General features: G+C 38.7%; 1 protein-coding gene across 1 annotated transcript in view; it reads left to right on the forward strand.

Moving 5' to 3' along the window:
- LOC137272255 (C-type lectin domain family 4 member E-like) overlaps positions 1–17,807 on the forward strand; it is a 56,675-nt gene that overhangs the window by 627 nt on the left and 38,241 nt on the right. The window lies entirely within an intron of this gene.

Raw genomic sequence — 17,807 nt, forward strand, 5'->3', positions numbered from 1 at the left:
TAGATCACCATACAAAGGTCCATGGGGACTTACATTACTTCTGCTACCTGCATGAACCCTAGCTGGATTTACACCATCCCCTCAGCTATTGGCAATTATCCTGAAATTTAGACATTACTTAAAACAACAAATATTCTACGATTAAAAACTAGTAGTAGATTTAAATTGACTATGAGAGTATTGGACTTACGTACCCTCTCAGGAGGACAATAATTTTACAATACTTCAACCCCCTTTGAGGGTACAGCCACTAACAATCTAAGTTACTAATTTAAACTACCAATCATTAAAATACATCTATCTACGGAACATATCAATTACAATTCAATAAGAAAATCAATTTCTTTTAAAAATTCAAGAATTAAATGAGTACTAACTGTGCTAAAAAGATCCTTCATTGTTTTGACATTGAAATAGTTATCCCTTATGATGGAGAATTCAACACAGTCAAGCAGGATATGCTTGACCGTGGTTCTCTCATCACAGGGGATACAAAACGGAGGATCATCGCCTTTTAGTAAATAACTGTGGGTGTAACGCGTATGGCCAATGCGACATCGTCGCATAATGACCTCTTCAAATCTGGACTGACAGCCCAAGTGAGTGTAACCAATATAAGGTTTTATTTCATGTAATTTATTTATTCCCACTTGGGTGTCCCACTTCTTTTGCATCAGATCACGAATGTAAGTTCTAATGCTAGCTTTATAGTCACTGTATGGAATAAGAAGTGGTGTCACAGATTTGTTGAGTGCAGCCTTAGCAGCAAGATCGGCCATTTATTCCCAGAAATACCTACATGGCTGGGTAACCAACAAAAGACGATGTCGCACTGGCCAGTTGCAAGATCATTATACAATTCAGTTATGTCAATTAAAAGTGGATATTTACAAGACAAATTTCTAATAGCCTGAAGGCAAGAAAGAGAGTCAGAAAAAATTATATACTGTACATGATTAGGATGTCTTTGAATATATTGAAGAGCCGTTAATATTGCGTCTGCTTCTGCTGTGAAAATGGAGCTGTTATCAGGTAATCGAGAAGATATTGTTCTGGATCCAATGACAGTGGCACAAGCAACTGTGCCACCATCTTTTGACCCATCTGTAAATAAGGATTTGTATGTACTATAATTATGTTTTAATTGCATAAACTCTTGTTTATATTGTAATTCGTTTGTGTCTGATTTTTTGAACTTTGTTAATGTGAGGTCAACTTGTGGCCTCACTAATTGCCAAGGAGGAGAAGAAAGAAGACGAGAAGGCGCTATACTTTGCAGCTCAATGCCGGCAGCAGAAATGAATGGTTTAATTCTGTGCCCAAGAGGCGGAACAAGAGAAGGCTTTTTGTTGTATAAATGCTCATAAAGAGGATCGAAAACACAGTTAAAAGCAGGGTTGGTTTCGTTAGAGTATAGTTTGTAATATATTGTAAAGCTAATTTGATACGGCGCTGTGTAAGAGATGGTTCATCGGCTTCGACATAGAGACTGTCAATAGGAGAAGTTCGGAACGACCCAAGACAAAGTCTCAGACCTTGGCGTTGGATAGAATCAAGGAGTTTTAGATTGCTTTTACAGGCTCCACCATAAATGATGGAACCATAATCAAGCTTCGAACGGACAAGTGAACGGTATAGGTGCAGGAGAGTAGCTTGATCCCCTCCCCATTTTGAGTTTGACACAACTTTCAATAGATCAAGTGCCTTCAGGCATTTTGTTTTCAAGGATTTGATATGCGGAAGAAAAGTTAAATGAGAGTCGAAAATCAAACCTAAGAACTTGGCCTAATTAACGTCTTTGATAGGAGTGCCATTTAAAAATAATTCTGGGTCCTTATGTGGTTTATACTTACGGCAGAAATGGATGCAATTAGTTTTTGTCTTAGAAAATTTAAAACCATTTTCAAGACACCATTTATTTATTTTGTTTAAACATAATTACATTTGCCGTTCAATAGTATGCATATTCTTACCGCGACAGGAAATATTAAAATCATCCACGAAAAGTGATCCATCTATTGAATCGTTTAAAACCTTGGATAAACTGTTGATCTTAATACTAAATAAGGTCACAGACAAAACGCTGCCTTGTGGAACACCCTGATCCTGATTGTAATGATCAGACAGGGTAGAACCTACCCGGACTTGAAATTGCCTGCCTTGTAAAAACTGTGATATAAAAAGAGGTAAACGACCCCTTAAACCGAAACCATGTAAATCCTTTAAAATGCCATGCTTCCAGGTGGTATCGTATGCTTTCTCGAGATAAAAAAAGATCGATACAGCATGTTGCTTATTGATAAATGCATTTTTTACAAAGGATTCTAAACGTACCAAATGCTCAATGGTACTACGATTCTTCCTGAAACCACACTGAATATTTGTGATAAGGTTTTTAGTTTCAAGAAACCATGTTAATCGATTGTTTACCACACGCTCCATGGTTTTACAGACACAACTCGTTAAAGAAATTGGTCTGTAATTCGACGGATCAGTATGATCCCGGCCAGGTTTTGGAATAGGAACTACAATAGCATTACGCCAAGAAGACGGGAAATTTCCCGAAGTCCATATTGAATAAAAAATATTTAGCATTGTTTCCAAACATGATTTGGGCAAATGTTTCAGGAGCTGATAGTGAATACCATCAGCTCCTGACGCTGTATCATGAGCTTGCTCAAGGGCAGTGTGTAGCTCATGTAATGAAAATAATTCATTATAGTCTTCGCTATTGTCTGAGGTAAAATTTAGTCTCTTCTTCTCCTGCTGTTTCTGGTAGTGTTGAAATTCAGGTACGTAATTGGACGAAGAAGAATGTTTTGCGAGAGTTTCACCAAGCTTGTTAGCAATATCAGATTTATCAGTTAATAACCGGTCACCATCCTTCAGATGATGAACAGTAGGTCTGGAACCTTTGCCCTTAATTCTTTGTATCATATTCCACACCTTAGACATAGGTGTACGGGAATTAATTTTGGAAACATAGTTCCTCCAAGACAGACGCTTACTCTGTTTAAAAGTGCGTCGAGCCTTGGCATTTAAAATTTTTACTCTATCTAAATTATGTACTGTAGGGTGGCGGCGAAAATACTTTTCCGCTTTCCTCCTACTCTTTCTGGCCTGTTTACAGTCATTAGTAAACCATGGTTTGCGAATATGTGGAATTGCAGAGGACTTGGGGATAGTTTGGTCAGCAATGTTATTGATTATATCTGAAAACAGGTTTTAAATGATCAATACAAAGTGTTTCATATAAGGACCAGTCAGCCTTCTTGAAGTTCCGTCTGGATAAGGGTGGATCATCCCCAGTGATAATGCCTTTAAGAATAGTTGGGAAGTGATCACTCCCACATAGGTCATCATGCACCTCCCATTCGAATTCATTACATACATTTGAGTCGGCAAATGATATATCCAGGGAAGAATACGTTCCCGTAGCTGGATGTAGGTAAGTAGCTGAATCGTCATTGAAAATGCATAAATTATTATCGGAAATGAATTCCTCAAGGATTTTACCTTTAGTATTTGTGGTGACACTACCCCAAAGTGGGTTTCTGCCCGTTAAGATCGCCCATGATAAGACATGGTTTCGGAAGCTGATCATATAAATTTTGAAGATCTGAATGTTGAATATTTGACGAGGGAGGTATATACAAGCTGCACAATGTCAGTGCCATGTGCAGAGTAAGACGAACAGCAACAGTTTGTAAATGTGTATTCAGAGCGACAGGGCTATGGATGACGCTCTGATGAACCAAAATAGAAGTGCCTCCAGTAGCTTTATCTCCTGCAGGAGAAAAAGAGTGATAATCACTGTACTGTCTCAGATTAAAGTTATCTGTATTTTTAAGATATGTCTCTTGAAGACATAATGCTGACGGTTTAAGATCTTGTATGAGTAACTGGATTTCATTTAAGTTATTCTTCAATCCTCTGCAATTCCACTGAATCAAAGGCTGAGAAGTATTCATCTCTTGGGCGGGTTAACAGGAGATCTTGTTCGCCCATTACGTTTCGGCGATAAACTTGTTGTTCTCTGAGGGATGCTCTCTGAGACATCCATCACTTCAAGTGATCCAAACTTATTATAAAGTTTGATGGGATCATTAGAACCTTTTGATACTCTACCCGTTTCGTTGTTACGAGAAGAGTCAGTTTTATATCTAGATAACGAATTTTTCCCCTTCCTAGACTGTGAACTGGCTGAATCATTCTGTGCTCCTGTCGGCTGAACTGAAGTTACAGTAACAGTTCATAATGTAACAGGAACTTGTTTAGCTGAAGAAGGCTCAACAGGCGTTTGTGTACTGGACTCTGACGTGCAGGTGGGCTCGGGATTGATAGAATGTGTCCATGTCAGATCGGTTTGACAGCCAATTGAAGATGTTACTGCAGCTACTTTTCTAGTTACAGAAGCATATGAACCATTTGGATCACTGGATGGTACGAGTTTCCTAGCCTCATTATAACTAATGTTCTGAGCAACTTTGATTTTACTAATCTGCATCTCTCTTTTCCATATAGGACAATCTTTAGATGAAGATGAATGTTGACCAGAACAGTTAACGCCTTTCTTAATGTTGCTGTCGCAATCTTCCGTAACATGTGTTTTCTCTGCACAGTGAGCACAAGTAATAACATTTTTGCATGAATTTACCCCATGACCAAACCTTTGGCATTTAAAACACCTCAGTGGGTTGGGGATATATTGCTCAACTGCAAGACTGCAATAACCTGCTTTGATACTTCTTGGTGGAGACGGAGACACGAAAGAAAACAAGTAAGTATTGGTTGGAATTACTTCCGAGTTTTTACGCCGAGTAAAGCGTTTCACATTTGTCACGCCTTGATCCTTTAATTCACAAACAATATCAAGCTCAGACATGTCATCTAGGAGGTGATCTCGGTCCTTTACAATGCCTTTGCTTGAATTAAGTGACCTGTGAACTGACACTGAAACAGGGAGTCCCGCCAATGTATCAAGAGAGAGTAAGTTGGTAGCTTGCTGTCGCTTAGCACATTCAACTAGAAGTGATCCAGATCTCATACGCCTGATGTTCTTTACATCTCCTGCTATACCATATACAGCTTTTGAAATCGCAAATGGATTTAACTTTATAGGTTGTTTGTCCAGAGATTCTATGACAAGAAATCTCGGCCAGTACTCAATTTGTTTAGGAGTTTGACAACCATCATTGTCATCATGATCATTATCAAGTTGACGCTTCTTTTTCAAGGGGGTTTCAAGAGCCATGTTGAAATTCATCACCCCAGCTCCCCACCCACCACGGAGTATCATACAGACAATGCTATATACAAGTGGGTCTCCGACTTGCAGCACCAAGGATACTGAGGTAATATATATACTCCAGCAGAAGGATTAAACAAGTAATCAGTCTACCAGATTGGCCCATCAGCCATCGCCTTCTGGGCACAAGACTCTAGGCAAATGAAAGAAGACATATTTCAAAATTGAATGACATTGTACAACCAAAAAAACGAGCCAAGACCTAAGTCAAAATATAATTCATAAGATAAATTGTACAGATACAAGTAATACCACAGGGCTTGGCATGACCAGCCGATTGGTAGAATCGGGCCCATTCTACCACCCGTCTAGGTGAAGTAAGGGGCGAAGTGGTGTGTTGGACAAAGGAACGCTATTCCTGGAACCAATGTCCTCAACCACCAGCCTACCGTCCTCCACCGACACGGGACGCAACCCATGGCAAATAGGTTGCCCAATTCGATCGCTCCTTGCGACCCGCAATGGGATGCTATGGACCAATTTGACCCGGGTCCACACGGGGGTTGGCAAGCTCTTAGCGTTATCCAGCACCCACCACGAGGAGGTGGCTTGCCACGGGTGCCAGAAAGTGGTTAGATGCAACATGTGTCATATTTGGAATTTCACTTTCTTAGTAAAGTACAAATTCTAGTAGTTTTTTTTTGTTGAGTCCCATCCGGGATTCCAACCCGCACCCTCAGTCAGGCACTGTGGTGCATAGGATTGGGATTTGTCTGCACTCCTATCTGTATCCTATCCCCGTAGTAACATGTAATATTTGGACTTTTTGATGTAACTACTGACTGTTGATGTGAATATATATGATAAAACGTGCACCCATGTAACATACATAATGCTAGATGTCGTACTTCTGGCCCACAGTGCTCAGGGTTTTCAGGGTCAAATCACACACTACTGACTGAAAATTGTAAGCTTGAAATTTTATGCCATACTCCAGTCACCTAACAAGGGGGATAACTAAACAAATTTTGAATAAAATCCATGTGGTGATACATTCTCAAAACATCCATTATTATTGTATCAACATTGATTCAGTCCCATATATCTCACAATTTCGACAATCGTACATTCAAAGTACAGTTCCCCTACTTTTTAAGACTATGGATTAAACTGATATAGAGTGTGGGTTTACAATAGATGTTTCCTTTACTAATCCAAAACGACTTGTAGCCATAGGGCAGATGTTGCCTGCTTAGTAATCAAGAGTATTTACTATAAGATGCGGTTTATGTTTTGAAAACGCCATAAGGATTGGTTCATGGCCAGACAAGCGAATTACTAAAAGAGGACAAAAATATGTCTGACGTTATATCGCTTATTTACTCAAGTATTTTTTTATTGCTCAAATTCATTATTGATACAAACCATGGACAAACTTTCTCATGTTTCCATTTGTACCATTATCCTGTACTGTTGTTATGCCAGGCATCAGTTTAGAAAAGGCACATTATATCGACGGCGTTCAACTATCCACCAGGGGATGTTTCGTACTGTCGACTCTAGGGCATTGGCTTTCACGGAGTACAGAGGCGGTCCGCTGGGTATCAGGCAGAGAATACAATACAAGCTAGCGTACATTGTGGGCGCATATTGCTCAAGGTCGACAGGCACCCATGAAGAGCCACCTCCTCTCGGTGGGACCTGGGTAAAACTAAGCGCCTTTCTCCCGTGCGTATCCGTGACAGAATGTGTCCACAGCAACCCATTGCGTTCTGCTGGCCGTGAGTTGCCCCCTGTGTCGGTTGATTAGGGGATCTTGGTGGTTGAGGTCACTGGAACAAGGAGTAGGCACGTGTTCCTGTTGCCCAACACATCACTTTGGTCCTAACTTCACCTAGACGGGTGGTTGAATGGGCCCGATTCAATTAATCGACTAGTCACGCCAAACCCCTTGTATTATTGTGTTTCCCAAAATACTTCCAGTTTTTTCAAAAGGTTTTGTCAACAGTCTTGGCCGAATGATCTTTCACTTGAATTTCAAGTCTATCTTTATTATGACTTGTGTATATACAATGATGATTCCAGCACGTATCTGCATCCTGCAACCGACTCCTACTCTTCTCTAGAAATGTCTTTTGCACACTCTAATCTACTTTGAGAATTTATATCATATCAGACTGAGGAATCACTTCCTAGTACATAAAAGTCGTCTTCTGATCACAAATCATCATCATCTCAGTCGCACTCAAAGTCTCATTCGACAGCTGACAGTCAACAAACTGTAAAACGTAAACCTAAGCCTAAGCCTGATACTTCAAAACAACAAAGTGGCAGAGCCCAAAAAGGGACATAAAATATAATTCAGTTGTTTAACAAAAATGGGTCTCTCGAGGACATGGACGTATCTGAAAAAGTCCATTCTTGGGCACATAGCTTGTCGCCCTCCAAAAAAGTGCGGGGTAGATCCCCAATAAATGCCCCCAAAAGATAGTTTGTTCCAATAATATTGTACAGTGGAGCTGCAGAGGATTGAGAACTAATTTACATGAATTACAGCTATTAGTCCAAGATTTTACACCTTCAGCGATTTGTCTCCATGAGACATATATTTGAAACAAGAGATACATTTGACTTTCGTCATTTTAATGCATATCATTATTTTTCCCCTCCGGGTCATCGGGCCACTGACGGATCATCCATTTTAGTCAGACAAAACGTTATTCAAAGTCCTGTTTCACTTATTACTAATATGCAGGTTGTTGCAGTGAGAATGACTTTACATGTAGCGTTTACACTATGCTCTCTCTATATCTCTCCGTCATCAATGTTTGCCAAAACTGATCTTCAAACTCTATACGATCAACTCCCGCAGCCCTGTATTATAATGGGAGTTTTAAATGGGCACAACCCACTCTGGGATGGTGGAACTACAAACGCTAAAGGTAAATTATTGGAGGAATTTTGTTCTGACAATGATTTATGCATTTTATAATGATGATTCCAACACATATTTACACCCTGGTACAGGGACTTATTCTGCTCTTGACTTGTCACTCACAAATTCAGAACTACTAAATAAATTTGAATGGTCAGTCCACGATGACCTCTGTGGAAGTGACCATTTTCCTACTATACTGAAATCTGTAACCCCATCTGATGTCATTCCTTCATCAAGACGAAATTTTAAAAAGACTAACTCGGCTTTACATGAAACACTGTATGCTGCAAAACATAACCCTGAACGTTTTATTGACGTTCCTGATGCTATTTAAGGATTTTCGGATGAATTGAATTCCATAGCTGATGAGTGTATACCAAAGTCCACTGCAGTTCCACATATTCGAAAACCATGGCTCAGCGATGACTGCAAACGAGCTAGGAAGGCAAGGAAAAAGGCAGAACATCCTATGGTGTATAATTTAATAAATTTAAAATTTTAAATGTTAAAGCACGGCGTACTTTTAAACAGAACAAACGCCAATCTTGGCAATATTATGTATCCAAAATAAATTCTCGGACACCCATGTCCAAGGTGTGGAACATGGTCCAGAAAAAAAAGGAAAAGGTATGACATCTAGTATCCATCATCTTAAACATGGAGATCAAATACTTACGGATAAATCAGATATTGCAAATAAACTGGCTGAAACTCTCGCTAAACATTCTTTCTCTTCTAATTATGTGCCTAACTATTAATTTCAACTCAGATAATGGTGAAGATTATAATGAAACATTTTCTATTCATGAACTCAATACTGCTCTTGGAGCTGATAACATACATTACCAACTTCTGAAGCACTTACCAGAATCATGTTTACAGACGCTGTTATGTAATTTGGATGATATTTGGACTTCCGGGAAATTTCCATCTTCATGGCGTGCTGCTACAGTAATATCAATACCTAAACATGGACGTGATCATACGGATCCATCAAATTATCGACCAATTTCATTAACTAGCTGTGTTTGCAAGACCATGGAACGCATGATAAATAATCGACTTGTTTGGTAGTTGGAAACAAATAACCTTATAACCTTATAACAGATATACAATGTGGTTTCCGTTTTAGTATAAGGATAAACAGTTTATCAAAAGTTTTAAACGATTCCATTGATGGATCCTTATTTGTGGATGATTTTAATATTTCTTGTCGTGGTAAAAATATGCATACCATTGGACGGCAACTGCAGTTGTGTTTAAACAAGATTAATGGTGTCTTGAAAACGGCTTTAAATTTTCTAAATCGAAAACTAACTGCACACATTTTTGTCGTAAATACAAACCACATAAAGACCCTGAACTATCTCTAGATGTCATGCCAATTAAAGTTGTGAAGGAAGCTTAGCTCTTGGGTCTAATCTTTGATTCACACTTAACGTTTTAACCGCATATTAAATCCCTTAAAACTAAATGCCTGAAAGCACTTGACTTGTTGAAAGTGGTTTCAAATTCTAAATGGGGAGGGGATCAAGCTACCCTTCTCCATCTATATCGATCACTCGTGCGTTCTAAACTTGATTATGGCTCCACCGTCTGTGGTGGAGCCTGCAAAAGCAACTTAAAACTATTGGATTCTGTCCATCATCAAGGTCTAAGATTTTGTCTTGGCTCCTTTCGAACTTCACCTGTTGAAAGCCTGTATGTCGAAGATGATGAGTTATCTCTTGAGCAGCGACGCATAAAATTAGCTTTACAATATGTAACAAAACTGTATTCCAATGAGTCAAACCCTCCATATAACTGTGTTTTCAATCCTCTGTATGAGGATTGATACAATCAGAAATCATCTCTTGTTCCGTCTCTTGATTTAAGAATAAAACCACTTATTTCTGCTGCCCGCATTGAGCTGGGAAATATAGCTGCTTCGCGTCTTCTTTCTTCTCCTCCTTGGCAATTGGTTAGGCCCCAAGTTGACCTAACACCGACCACATTTAAAAATTCAGCAACGGATGAAGTACAATATAAACAAGAATATAATCAATTAAAACATAACTATAGCAATTATAAATCCTTATTTACTGATGGACCCAAGGACGGCGGCGCAGTAGCTTGTGCCACTGTCACTGGATCCAGAACAATATCTTCTAGATTACCGGATAGCAGCTCTATTTTTATTGCACAGGCAAATGCTATACTAACAGCTCTTTCATATATTAATAGATACCCAAAAATAAACAGCACATTATAATGTTTATAATAACATGATTAGCGGTGTTTCCTGTTTAAATGTGGACAGTTAAACATGGCAGGGATCATACAGATCTGTCGAATTACAGACCGATATCTCTTAACTAGCTGTGTCTGTAAAACCATTGAATGTATGATGAATAATAGATTAACCTGGTATCTTGATACCAATAATCGTAATCCAGAGCGTGGACTCTCAGGGAATACGCCCAACATTGTCAGGCGGGGCCGCAAGGACAATACACGTCTTTTAGGTCTTACCAGGGATAATCTACAAGCTATATATAGTCTCCCTGGTCTTATGCAGTACGTTTTGTTGGTTCAGTTCAACGCCAGATGATGCTATTTTGTAGACTGTAGGAAGACATTAACAGAGAGCTTTGTAATGGAACATACAGTGGGCCCGCACATTTAAGTTTCATATCTAGAATGTGTTATCCTAATAAGTACTTGAAATGTTCTCTTTTATGTAATCAAATGCCAATTTTTAAACGATGCATCGTTTGACACTTTATCCATGTATATTGTGGCTTTGCACATATTGGATGCACTAAAGGGGCACTGAGGCGGGGCGATTAATGTTTCTTGCCAACAGTCTAATTACGAAACCAAGCTTCAAGTTGGTCAGCACCTGTTCCCTCGACTGTGATGGACACAGGGACTAGGCTACTGTCCAGAGAATTTCTTCACCCTAAACAGTGAGAAGGGTGGATGCACACCACATGCCATTGTTTGAAAATATCCTGTTATTTGAGTGTAATAAATTGTTCAAGCAGTGTAGGTATTTTCTAATGCCTGGATGCTGTAGTAACTGATCCAATGTGATCCTATTTCTGTGTCTCTACCTTGATATTTTACCATGTCAAGTAAATATAAGATCTCTGCAGGCACGTAGCAAGCCACTCGTCTCCTTTAAATCCATTAGACTGCAAAGCTTTATATTTAGAGAGTATTGAGGGTTGGCACAACTTTCATAGCAAAATCATGTTTAATGTTTTGTAGCTACGCCCTGGTCTGTTATCTATGATAATAAAAAACACATTTGAACCGTAAACTAATAACAACGACTTTGTCATTGGTAGAAAAATCTGAACATTTCCATAGGTATAAAGTTCATTATACCTATTTACCCAAGTGCGCAGCAAATGCTTATATGCATTTCATATGCAATAACGAATTTCCGTTGGTATCCTCAAAAGGTATCCTCAGTTACGGTTTTCAGGCTGCTTGTAATATAGCGATTACGTCTGCCTTGCTGTAAACCGCGCTTTTTGCTATAAAACCACACTTGTTATTTTTCATCATCTACTTAATGGTCATGATTACACGATGCCATTTAGAAAGTGGTCAAATGCAACATATGTCATATTTGGGATTTCACTTTCTTAGTAAAGTACACATTCTAGTACTGTTTTCGGTTGAGTCCCATCCGGGATTCGAACCCGCACCCTCAGAGTCAGGCACCTAATCGCCAGCACACAAAGTCAGCCGCCTAGCCCGCTCAGCCACCGCGACTTCCACAAAAATGAAAGTCGGACAACTGGTAGTCTAGACTGCGTACTTTGTGAACCCCTCTGATGAGTGTAAATTGGCACGGCTCCCACGGCCGAAAGCTATGATTACACGATGCCATTTAGAAAGTGGTCAAATGCAACATATGTCATATTTGGGATTTCACTTTCTTAGTAAAGTACACATTCTAGTACTGTTTTCGGTTGAGTCCCATCCGGGATTCGAACCCGCACCCTCAGAGTCAGGCACCTAATCGCCAGCACACAAAGTCAGCCGCCTAGCCCGCTCAGCCACCGCGACTTCCACAAAAATGAAAGTCGGACAACTGGTAGTCTAGACTGCGTACTTTGTGAACCCCTCTGATGAGTGTAAATTGGCACGGCTCCCACGGCCGAAAGCTATGATTACACGATGCCATTTAGAAAGTGGTCAAATGCAACATATGTCATATTTGGGATTTCACTTTCTTAGTAAAGTACAAATTCTAGTACTTTTTTTCGGTTGAGTCCCATCCGGGATTCGAACCCGCACCCTCAGTCAGGCACCTAATCGCCCGGATGGGACTCAACTGAAAAAAGTACTAGAATTTGTACTTTACTAAGAAAGTGAAATCCCAAATATGACATATGTTGTACTTAATGGTCAGTTGTGAATTTATAAGAGGTATTATTAGTGGTACCATCACTCAGATTACTGGACAAAGGTTCCCATTTGGCATTTCTCCTGTCTCGAGTAAATATCCAACATTATACATTAAAGTCTGATGTGGCAAATGCAATACATGCTATGTAATGCGTGCATGTAAGTGATGCAAGAGGATTTATCAGCTGAGGTACTAAAACAAACATCCATCAGAGGATTAACCGATAACACACTGATTGATTAATTACTTTTATCTTCCACTGCAGAATTGTCAAAAGGCAGTGTTTATGTGTGTAGATTACTAATCTATACTCACTACACTCTGCCGTGAAGTGCGAGTGTAAATACAACACTTTTCCTTCAAAGAATTAACGTTGATTAATTTATTGCTCATTACTGGCTAACTAAATTAGTTAAAATGGCTGTCATAGTACAATTAGTTTCCAGGTGTGCTATCCTGGGTGGCCAAGGAGACTATACACCAATGTGAATAACCTGAAACGATGTATCACTTTTTCGCGTATTAGACAGTTGAAAGACATATGACATAGAGCAGGATTATTTACCAGCTGCAGATGAATTTTCATATCGTTCTTTTATGTGGATATTTATGGATACATTCCTGACGAAGGTAATAGCCTGACTTTTTTGCTATAACTTTAGTCTGTGTTAAATTTAATATTTGCGTTTGGTTTTAATTTATTTGCTGTAGCATTCAGCATAATCTGTATTACAGACAACATGATTCACGTTGGGAATGAATACAATGTTTAGATATTACCTGTTGTCATGTTATAAATGCACAAGGAGCATAAGCAGACCGTGTGCTTTTTTGTTAACTTTTCAAATGCATACAAATATGATAATAAACTAATTAGGATTATACGACAAATTATAAAGACGTATTTTGACTTCGTTATTTTTTAGTCCTACCTGTTTTTTTACCACTGGCAGCTGATTGCACTTCAACTGTTTTCACAATAATGTAAAGTGAAGTAAAAACGACTTAACCTTTCTTAATCAATCTGTACTTAAACTATCAATTGCGCATGTACTGGTGGCACAGGAGAGGTGGCGAGCCAGTCACGAATTCTGGGACATCATCCGGGTACTCACGGGAGAAAAACAATAACAAAAGCAAAAACTAGTCCACGGTAATTGCTCCGCACTAGTGCTCCTTTAAACACCGCAAGAATGTTCACATGACTGAAATAAGTAAGATACAAAACAAAAAGAATTACATGCATGAAATGGGGGTTGGATGGTTAACGAAACATATACTTGGCAATTCGGCAATTGCATTTGGATGAATACGGATCTCTTTTTCACAGCACTAATTCAAAAGCGTTTTATCATTTTGCTCTGCGTAATAATACCCAAGTATATAACAGCAAGGTTTATGGGCATACTGTGGTTGTTGTTTCCCAGGAAATCACCTGGAAATCAAGTGTTATAATTTTGGGAGGACAAAGAAGCGGCCCGAGTACCGTTGTGCAAAGAGATCTTAGCGCTAAGGTAACCGTAACTCCCATACCTTAACATAGACTTACGACAAACCAAACACTAAGGATGAGCCTGGGAAGGGCATTTAGAAGTGATACACATAAAGACAAGAGTTTTTTTTATGGATGACAACTTCTTTATTGTGAAGAGTTACGACGTTTCGAAGTATGTTCTTACTTCTTAATCAGGTGAATGAAGGAGTAAGAACATGCTTCGAAACGTCGTGAAATAAAGAAGTTGTCATCCATAAAAAACTTTTGTCTTTAAACGCTAAGGTTGTTTTGAATTACGGCACACAGGTTATTGAGCAATAGCATGAATGGGATAGGAGGAATCACAATTTACCTGAGTATATACAAGCGACATGACAAAATCTTTTTAATGAAACTTCCGATGTTTTTGACTCAGTCTAATCTGACTATCATTCATTACAACTGATACAGAACTCTATTAGGGAGGGGGCAATCATAATTATCATAAGGAACAGGTGCCCACACTTTGCAAAGAACAGACTTTACATCATCCAAAATGGCGGCAACGGGTAGGCGTGTGTGAGTGAGCTCTCACTAAGTTGAGGATAACTTTACCCATGGCAAGCGATCTGTGAAAATCCATAATCTCATATGTTTGTCTAGTGTCTTTTGTGATTTGCAACGTATCTGCTCGATATATTCTACAGCTGAACTTGTTTTCGCCATGACGAGGGGAAAACAACAGACAAATGACTCAAATGGCTCGCGCTCGGCAAGTGAGAAAAGGAAACAGACGTCACCTGTAGAACATCAGCCGCCTAAGTCATCAAAACCGATGTTACAACCGACACTATTCTTTCAGACCACACCGGAACACAGCTTTAGTGCGTTTTCAGCAACATCGACAAGTACGTCAAAACAGACAGCAGCTACCGTAAGCCTACGTACTGACAAACAAAATATTTGTGATTGCAGTGTTTAATTGTGTAAACTTTAGAATACAAGTAAGCCTAAACAGACAGCAGCTACCGTAAGCCTACGTACTGACAAACAAATATTTGTGATTGCAGTGTTTAATTGTGTAAACTTTAGAATACAAGTAAGCCTAAACAGACAGCAGCTACCGTAAGCCTACGTACTGACAAACAAATATTTGTGATTGCAGTGTTTAATTGTGTAAACTTTAGAATACAAGTAAGCCTAAACAGACAGCAGCCACCGTAAGCCTACGTACTGACAAACAAATATTTGTGATTGCAGTGTTTAATTGTGTAAACTTTAGAATACAAGTAAGCCTAAACAGACAGCAGCTACCGTAAGCCTACGTACTGACAAACAAATATTTGTGATTGCAGTGTTTAATTGTGTAAACTTTAGAATACAAGTAAGCCTAAACAGACAGCAGCTACTGTAAGCCTACGTACTGACAAACAAATATTTGTGATTGCAGTGTTTAATTGTGTAAACTTTAGAATACAAGTAAGCCTAAACAGACAGCAGCTACCGTAAGCCTACGTACTGACAAACAAATATTTGTGATTGCAGTGTTTAATTGTGTAAACTTTAGAATACAAGTAAGCCTAAACAGACAGCAGCTACCGTAAGCCTACGTACTGACAAACAAATATTTGTGATTGCAGTGTTTAATTGTGTAAACTTTAGAATACAAGTAAGCCTAAACAGACAGCAGCTACCGTAAGCCTACGTACTGACAAACAAATATTTGTGATTGCAGTGTTTAATTGTGTAAACTTTAGAATACAGTTTAGAAAACCTCTACTTCGTATATTTCCCTTCTCAAGCAGAAACTTCAGTTAGAAGCTGCCAGAATAGTAAAGGGTCTACCAAGATATACCTCACGGCAAATTCTGTATTATGAGACAGGATGGGAAAAGCTGGATGAATGAAGAAAAAGAAGAAAACTTTGTCTATTCTATAGAATATAAAATAATTTGGCTGCTGTATACTTAAAAGATATTACTCCAGATAGTGTGTGATCAAGATCTAATTGTAACCTTAGGGGTGCTAACAATATTATCATCCCTTATGCAAGATTAAGACTTCCGTATATTTCCTTTTTTCCATCAACTGTAAGAATGTGGAATAATAATCCTCAGACCGAAAGAAATCGACCTTCATTGCAAAGTTTCAAGTCGTACTCAAAGTGCGAGCAACCTGTAGCTCCATCATATTACTCGTCTGGAATTAGAAAACCTAATGTTATACACACAAAGTTGAGATATATGACTAGTCAGCTAAATTATGATCTGTATCGTTTCAAAATGAAAGATTCTGCCTCTTGTTACTGTGGCAATGCTTGTGAAAATGTTCATCACTTCCTACTGGAGTGTAAATTGTACAACATTCAAAGCCAGATATTAATGTTAAATCTAAACAGAATATCCAATCATACTGTCATTGATGTTATATGGAAGTCCTGATATGACCACTGAACAGAATGAATACGTTTTTAAATGTGTGCAAACCTACATTCAACAATCAAAAAGTTTGTGTGATTACATAAATTGCGTCCCTTCCTCTCTTTCATTTTCCTATCTCTTCTTTCTATTCTTTTCTAGATGTATACAATTAAAAATGTACGTATGTAAATATTAGGGAGCGGGTATTTTAAGTTGGATAAATTGTCCCCAATCCCGTTCACATTTGTGAATAAAATATGTTTAAATCACAGACTTTACATGGATTAAGTTAATACAACATGTAGGCATGCATCAAAGGGATTAACAACAACTTCTATGCTTAGTGGTAATAAAGCAATGACAACGGGGGAGGTCGTTTGTCAAGGAATGGAAAGTATAAATGGTTGGAATGCTCTAAAATCATATCGAGGTCGACAAATACATTTAATTCTTGGTTGGTATATTTTCTCATGATATTGTATGCCTAACCGTCCCCTTTCACCCTCGTAATTAATACAAATCCTGAAATAGACAATACATGTATCTCTATTATGATCTCGGTGGCGACAGCATGGACGTGTTGCTCCATGGCAAAAGAATGTGAAAATGGGGAAATTTGGTGAGGGAGATGTTGGCGAGTGTGAGCACCGTTGTTTTTGCTTTGCAACGCCAATAACCTTACTCAATGTACAAAAATGGTGTGTGTATGGTGTAGTGTGTTCAACATGTAAGAACAACGCTCTGTTCATCCTGCGATACCGTTCGGAGAGACATTGAAAATGTATCTATTTCTAAATCACAGACACACGTCACAGTGAGTACTTCGTAACTGAACAGCAGTTCATCTGCTCAGCTACACCATCGCTGCAATTGGTTAGAAGCACTTCATCAACACCAAATACTGAATAAAATCTCGAACACCCTCTGCATTCTGCGGGTATATTCCAAACTTATTCATCAGTTTCATTTGGCATTTTGTTTTAAGAAATGTCGATACCTTTCCGATAAAACGTGGTTTACTAGACCACTGAGTATGCATTTCATTTAGGAGAGTGGTGTATATTGTACTGCTGTAAACTAGTATTCAGGCAGGTTTACGAAAGGTAGCTCCATACAGTGGTAACTCAACTTTCACAATTGTCTCTAATTTCCCACCGTATGCGGTAGAATAATTGTCAATAAAACATGCTGTTTTGATAATAACAACATCGTATTAACTGCATAGAGCAACGTAGGTCCTTACACCATGTGACAACCATCATGTACTTGTAACATATGTTATATTTGACCACTTTCTAACTTTGTGTGATCATAGCTTTCGG

Source organism: Haliotis asinina, chromosome 2, assembly GCF_037392515.1.
Source record: "Haliotis asinina isolate JCU_RB_2024 chromosome 2, JCU_Hal_asi_v2, whole genome shotgun sequence".
In the NCBI taxonomy this organism is placed as follows: Eukaryota; Metazoa; Mollusca; class Gastropoda; order Lepetellida; family Haliotidae; genus Haliotis; species Haliotis asinina.